Genomic DNA, 7931 nt, shown 5'->3' with positions numbered 1-7931 from the left:
GTGTCAAGAGCTTTACTTCTGGGAAGACCAACATCTCTGTTTCACCCAATTGAATGGCTTCTAGAAAATATTGCTTGTAAGGGGAATCGTTTCTGAGCCACAGACTGTATCTCAGATGTTCACGTTATAAAAATCAGAATTGTTATTTATTCTTTCATAAAAGTAAGCCAGAGATAAACTATCGCTTAACCTGAAAATCGGAAGAGCTTATAACATGGAGAAAGTTCTTTGACGACTAAGAGGCAGAAAAAAAAATCTCACTGATTATCTTTTATACTGTAAAAACCGATCTACAAAGAGAGGATAAATTTCCTGATGGCCGCTAAACCTATCCTGTTGCTTCTTACACGTTTCTTCTGGGTTTTGGTAGTTTTTAATAGTTAGAATTTGTCAATCCGTTTGTACAAAACGAGTTTTCCTTGCTTCAGAACCCAGTCATTTTTAAACTGGTTGACAGTCAATGTGACTATTTACGAAGTTGTTTCTTCGTCTCATTCCTGTGTGTTGGTAGCCCTTTCTGCACCAGAGTTCGATATATAAGATTTTTAGTTTTCTTTTCTTAACTTGATTAAGAAAATGCCTGTTCATTCCGACTTTACTTGCCTAAGTATAAACTAGTACTGGCCTGGAAATTGTGAACTGAATTTTACTACGTCTAGGAAGATTAAATGGAGACCCCCCCGCCCACTTCACACTGTAGCTTACAACGGAGATCAGCGACAGGGTTCCAAGCAATGTCCGGGCGCCTTTAAGAGGAAGCGCGGTAATTTTCCACCGCCCCACTGGCCCCGCCCACGCGGTAGGCGGCTGGGCGCGGCGAAGTGCGGCTGCGTGGCGCGGGCCTCCTGTTGCTTGGAAACCACCTCTTCCACCCTTGGAGCCCAAAGTCCTTTTGTTTCCAAGATGGCCTCTGAGTCCTGTCTTAAAGAGCCAGGTACAAAGCCAGTTGAACACCCTTGAGCTTAGCAGAAAGCAAGAGTCGTAATGGCTGGCTTTAGTAGTGTTCTGTGCCAATAGCCAATATTTATTTACTTTTATAACGTTAAAAAAATCCTTGTAGTTAGGTCGTCTGGATGGGAAAAAAAATCAGGGAGTGCCTCAGGGTGTGTGTTAAGTCAAGGACTAAGAGACGTGGTACCGCTTTTGGCTTCAAAGTCGGTGATACATTCGCTTCTTTTTATAAAAATTCTCGTTTTTCCTGTTAAACTAGCTCAGGAGGAAGTCTTTTTAAACTAGCTTAACCACAGAGACCATATAATTACAAGGAGCTCAATCAGGGTAGTAGCCCCTGGCTGTGTCACCTTCTCTTTAAAAATGTTTTTTCTATTTTTCTCTTTCTTGAGAAGTTAATGTATATTCAAACTAATGGTACTATTATAAGATTGTAAATTCCTCTGGAGATAAGTAACCGTGTTTTCCCCATTGCTTCCCTGGGGCCACAGATGGTATAGAATTTGCCTGCAATGAAGGAGACCTGGGAAGATCCCCTGGAGCAGGGAATGGCAACCCACTCCAGCATTCTTGCCTGGAGAATCCCGTGGACAGAGGACCCTGGCGGGCTACAGTTGAAGAGTCGCACAGAGTAGGACACGACTGAACGGCTAACACTTGACTTTGTATCCCAAAAGTGTTTCTGCCTATAACAAACCTTGAAATAATTCTAAAACTATGGAGCCTTTATACTTTGGAAAACACTGTTCTATGAAGCCGATTTCCCCATTTTGTCTCTCATTTTCAGGTGAGAAACTAAGTCACCAGGAGGTTAAGTGCCTGAAGCAGAGATGGAAGGGAGAGTCAAACCCCGACTTTCTAAGGAGAGCCTGTGCTAGCCTGCCATTGTGCTGTAGGGCTGTCTGTAAATACTGCCTAGAGTACACAGTATCTTCTAATTGTGGCTCTCTCAGAGAGGAGTGTGAAAATCTATTTCTCTGAAATCTGTTCTGCTTTGTCATGAACAGACTTTTCACATTTATATCAGGGCATTTAGATGCTTACCCATATCCTGAGCTGGAAAGACCCAAACTCAACCAACCTTGGTGGCAGGTGTTGAGGAAATATAATTAAAAACAAAATCTGCCAACCCCCAAAAAACTCCCCACAAAAGCAGAAGAGAAAGAAAGCTGCTTTACTACTGAATAAGCATTAAACCAAAATATGATGTGCATCACAGGTAATCCACTGAGAGACTGCAAAGATGGAAAGGAATTTCACTTTTACACAGTGAAGCGGACATACCCTATTATTAATACTATCTGTTCTCAAGATATACAGTAACTAGTAGGAGGGTTTGACAGTACCATTTGTCACGTATAGTTCATCCTAAATTCACCTTGGTAATTGATAGCTGCTATCTGTAGCAGTCAATTAGTTAATCCAAAGAAAAGACTTCTTACATATTTACGACAGGAGGTAAGTCAGAAACTTGGAAACAGGGACCTTCTGAAGTTAGACTCCTACTCTCCCAGGGAGAGTCGTTTTTCCAAAGCGAGGAAATAGGGATGTTATCTTTCTTGATGATTCCATTTCAAAGAGATAGCTCCCAGGTCTTTGAGAAAGGCATTCCTGTGTTGTAAAGCTGGCAAAGAGGCTTATTTAGCTTTTTAAAAGGTTTGTGTAATTCTTAAAGGGCCAGAGAAGGAATTTACAACCATAGAATTTCTAATGTAAATAGGGAAAGAAACAGGGTTGGGGGAGAGAGGTCTCTTTCCTTTTCAGGACTAGGGAGATTTCGTATTTAATTTAGATTTGTGTTGACCCTGACACTGGATACAGGGACAAAGGCCAGTTCTTCCAATCAGCGATTCAGCTTGCATTCAGATTTTGACTACAGGTCCATCCTTCCCACAGACATAATAGCCAAATAGCAGGAAATCGGGAGAACAGTATTTACCAAACGTTGAGGACTGAGTTTTCTATTCTAATTCAAAATCTCACATCCTGGTTTCTTGGAAATGACAGCTAATTCCTAGCAGACGCTGAGTGAATTTGCATGCTGTAGCAGTCAGAAGGACTTGTCCAAGAACTGCCAACCGGACAACTGGATTTGATGTTCTTTTGAGTTCAATATGGGATCTTTGGTCCTCTTGCAGTTGCCTGACAGGGAGGACCTCTTTTTACCACTCGGTCTCCTGAATCTCACACTTGTATCTTAGCTTCTTTAACAAAAGGCTCTGACTGCTTGTGGCCCCCACACCTTAGCATGTGCTAACACCTCAACCTGGACCGCCACCTTCCTCCACTGTTTCTACTAGCTTGGCTCAGCTAGCAATATAACTCACCTAGACTCACCTTCTCGGAGAAGGCAATGGCAACCCACTCCAGTACTCTTGCCTGGAAAATCCCACGGACAGAGGAGCCTGGTAGGCTGCAGTCCATGGGGTCGCTAAGATTCGGACACGACTGAGCGAATTCACTTTCACTTTTCACTTTCATGCACTGGAGAAGGAAATGGCAACCCACTCCAGTGTTCTTGCCCGGAGAATCCCAGGGATGGGGGGAGCCTGGTGGGCTGCCGTCTCTGGGGTCACACAGAGTCAGACACGACTGAAGCGACTTAGCAGCAGCAGCAGACTCACCTTCTGGAATTCTTCCCTGGCCCTCTTCCCTACCCACTCACCTTCCTCTGATTTAATTTCCCTGGGCTCCCAGAACTCTTGGTAATTTCTCCTGTCACAGCACACACACACACAGTACTCATATATAATGTATTTATCCATAAGCTTCATGAGAGCAGAGTTTTTTGCTTTTCTGTTTTTTAGATCTTTGTATTCCCAGCACCTCACAGCAGAATACCTAGATGAATAAGTCTGAGATCTCTAACGTGACCTACAGGCCTCACCCAGCCCACCAAATTAATTTTGTTTGGCTCTTTTCTCAAATTTGTTTTTTAAAATGTCAGGTCACATTTTAAAATCTGCATTTACATACAGATCAGGGTCTTTGACTTCTCTTGAATGATCTATGCCCCCAGGCCCCACCCCCAAACCTGTTTCCACGTGGCAGCAGGCACCTAGCGCAGAGATGGGCCCCTTTGACCAGACACCAGCGCTTCACTTTATTGCAGCCTTTGCCACTCCCTGTTGCTTCCTCTTTGAGGCTCCGTGTGAGGTATCATTTCTATTTAGTGTGCACTAATATTTTTGTTGCGGTTAACTCTCAGTACCAAAAGAGAGAACAAGGCTAAAGCATCTTTCAAGAATAGTGGGAGAGAGCTCATTCATTTCTTGGAAATGAAGAGTTGCTTTTGTGTTTCTAAGGCACATAAAATGTGTCTGTCTCCATTTTTCTCAAATTTACCTGCTTTGTTTATTTACATTATCTTCTTGGTTCCTATAGATAATTGAGTTTTTGACCCTGAGAATAGATACTCAAAAGCTGTTTGAGGAAAGAAAAACAAGCCATTAACTGCAAATGGTTAAAATTCCACACTTTTGAAGTCCAGCTACTTAAACCAACTTCCCAAACTACCACCTTTAGCCAATCTTTCAATATCACCCTGAACAGCTTTTTTAACATGTGTTGCCTTTTGGTTGGGTGTGCACATGACACTCAGATTCCTATAGCAACTGCCTTATCAAAAACCATGAGGAAAGTTCAGCTCTGTGCCCCTTGTCCTTAATGACTCAACAGGCATAGAATGCACACAACCAAAACAAGTTCAGTCTATGCAAGCAATTTTCCACACAGCACCTTATATATGATAGACAGTGTTTGATGCATAGAACTGAAAACTATTTTTTAAAACATAAAATGAAGAAATGGTTAGTCCTGTTGCTGTCAGTGATTATATCAAAGTGAGCATCTGAATAAATACAACCTTCCAAAAGATACATGCACCCCAATTTTCACAGCAGCACTGTTTACAATAACAAAAATATGGGAGCAACATCTGTGTCCATCAACCAATGACTAGATAAAGAAGATGTGGTATATTTATACAATGCAATATTGCTCAACTATAAAAAAATGAAATTTTGCCATTTGCAAGGACATAGATTTGGAGGGCACTATGCTGAGTGAAATAAGACAAAGACAAATACTGTATGATATCACTTATATGTGGAATCTAAAAAGAAGAAGTTAGTGAGTATAACAAGAAACAAATTTAGAAAACAAACTAGTGAGGAGAAGGGTGCAGGGGAAGGACATGATCAGGGTAAGGGATTAAGAGGTACAAACTACCATGTATAAAATGAATAGGCTACAAGGATATATTGTTCAGCACAGGGAAAATAACCAATATCTTATAATAGCTATAAATAGAATATAACCTTTAAGAATTGTGAATCACTGTTCATCTGAAGCATATAATACTGTAAATAAAAAAATAAATACTACATTTTCTCTCTCAACACTAGTGAGACGGGAAGTACTGATGCATGGACAAAGTAGAAGGATATTGTTCATTCTGTTTTGCATGAAATATACCAAGAAAACATTCAAAACACCTACCAAGAAAATTCATATTCAAGAAGTTATAACTGTTTTGAATCCCAGAGTTTTGTTTAATGGAGCTTCTGTTTTCAAGGAAAGGTTTGAAATTATTATTTCCTCCTAAATTCTCATAGCTTAGGGACTTCCCTGGTGGTCCAGGGGCTAAGACTCTGCTCTCCTAATGCAGGGAGCCTGAATTCAGTCCCTGGTCAGGGAACTAAGATCCCACATGCCCCAGCTAAGACCTGGTGACTAAGTCAAATAAGTAATTAACTAAATAAATATTTTAAAAATAAACTCTCATAGCTTAGAGTCACCTTATTTGAACAAGAATCCTGTCTGCTTTAGTGGGCTGGAAAATTTTTCTGTACATCTGGAATGTCCTATAATACTGAGTGTGGAGTGATGATGTGGAGTCAACACAAAGTGTTCCCTCTGCTCCGGATCTGCTCTGACATCATGAAATATATAGTTCACTCATCTGGCCCCTTCTTCTTGCCTGGGGTTTTAGAGTCATTAAATTACTGTTTTGCCTGGCCTTATTTATTAGTCCTTTCCAAATATGTAGAATTATTAAGGCAGGGGATTCCCTGGTGGTCCAGCGGTCAGGAATCTGTGCTTTCACTGCCACGGGCACCGGTTCAATCCTTGGCCTGGGAATTAAGATCCCACGTGCTGCAAGTTGCAGTTAATAAGAATTAATAGGGCCATCAGTTGGGGTAAGCTCAGTTAGGAAAAGCTCACAGTTAATTGTGCCATTGTTGTTCAATCACTGTCATGTCCGTCTCTTTGCAATCCCAAAGACTGTAGCATGCCAATAGTATGCTCCTCCATCCTCCACTGTCTCCTGGAATTTGCTCACATTCATGTCCATTGAGTTGGTGATACTGTCTTAACCATGTCATTTTCTGCCATCGCCTTCTCCTTTTGCTTTCCATCTTTTCCAGCATCAAGGTCTTTTCCAGTGGGTCAGCTCTTCGCATCAGGTAGCCAAAGTATTGCAGCTTCAGTTTCAGTCCTTCCAATGAATATTCAAGGCTGATTTCCTTTAGGATTGACTGGTTTGATCTCTTTGCAGTCCAAGGGAATCTCCAGTGACTTCTCCAGCATCACAATTTGAAAGCATCAATTCTTCAGTGCTCAGTCTTCTTTATGGTCCAGCTCTCACATCCATACATGATTACTGGAAAGATCATAGCTTTGACTATACAGACCTTTGTCAGCAAATTGATGTCTCTGCTTTTAATATGCTGTCTAGGTTGGTCATAGCTTTCCTTCCAAGGAGCAAGTGTTTTTAATTTCATGGCTGCAGTCACCATCCACAGTTAATTTTGGAGCCCAAGGAAAGGAAATCTGTCACTGCTTTCACTTTTCCCCCTTCTGTTAGCCATGAAGTGATGGGACCAAATGCCATGATCTTAATTTTTTTAATGTCGGATTTCAAGCCAGCTTTTTCACTCTCCTCTTTCACACTCATCAAGAGGCTTTAGTTTCTGCCATTAGAGTGGTATCATCTGCATATCTGAGTTGTTGATACTTCTCCGAGCAATGTTGATTTCAGCTTGTGATTCATCCAGCCTGGCATTTTGCATGATGTACTCAGTATAAAGTCAAATAAGCAAGGTAACAATATACAGTCTTGTCATACTCCGTTCTCAATTTTGAACCAGTCAGTTGTTCTGTGTCCATTTCTGTTTGTTCATGATCAACATACAGGTTTCTCAGGAGACAGGTAAGGTGGTCTGGTATTCCCATCTCTTGAAGAATTTTCCAGTTTGTTGTGATCCACACAGACAAAGGCTTTATCGTAGTCAATGAAGCAGAAGTAAATGTTTTTCTGGAATTCTCTTGCTTTCTCTATGATCCAATAAATGTTGGCAATTTGATCTCTGATTCCTCTGCCTCTTCGAAACCCAGCTTGTATGTCTGGAAGTTCTTGGTTCACGTACTGTTGAAGCCTAGCTTGAAGAATTTTGAGCATAACTTTGGTGGCATGTAAAATGAGCCCAATTGTAAACTGAACATTCTTTGACATTGCCTTTCTTTGGAATGAAAACTGACTTTTACCAGTCCTATGGCCACTGCCAAGTTTTCCAAATTTGCTGATATATTGAGTACAGCACTTTAATAGCATCATCTTTTAGGATTTTAAATAGCTCAGCTAGAATTCCATCACCTCTACTAGCTTTATTTGTAGTAATGCTTCCTTAAGGCCTGCTTGACCTCACACTTCAGGATTTCCGGCTCTAGGTGAGTGACCACACCCTTATCTGGGTCATTAAGACCTTTTATGCATTGTTCTTCTGTGTGTTCTTGCCACCTCTTCCTAATCTCTTTTGTTTCAGTTAGGTCCTTACTATTTCTGTCCTTTATTTTGCCCATCCTTGCATGAAATGTTCCCTTAATATCTCCAGTTTTCTTGAAGAGATCTGTAGTCTTTCCCATTCTGTTGTTTTCCTCTCTTTCTTTGCATTGTTCATTTAAGAAGGCCTTTTTAT

The 7931-nt window shown here is 41.1% G+C and overlaps 1 long non-coding RNA gene across 1 annotated transcript; it reads left to right on the top strand.

Moving 5' to 3' along the window:
• The first annotated feature begins 890 nt into the window (after nucleotides 1-890).
• Nucleotides 891-5331, top strand: LOC121817069 (uncharacterized). Its single transcript, XR_006056798.2, has 2 exons — nucleotides 891-934; nucleotides 1443-5331. It is a non-coding gene; the product is annotated as an uncharacterized LOC121817069 (long non-coding RNA).
• Nucleotides 5332-7931: the final 2600 nt, after the last annotated feature.

The sequence above is a fragment of the Ovis aries genome, chromosome 18 (genome assembly GCF_016772045.2).
Source record: "Ovis aries strain OAR_USU_Benz2616 breed Rambouillet chromosome 18, ARS-UI_Ramb_v3.0, whole genome shotgun sequence".
In the NCBI taxonomy this organism is placed as follows: Eukaryota; Metazoa; Chordata; class Mammalia; order Artiodactyla; family Bovidae; genus Ovis; species Ovis aries.
The sequence above is the reverse complement of the archived record's forward strand: the minus strand, read 5'-3'. Positions and strand labels throughout refer to the sequence as shown.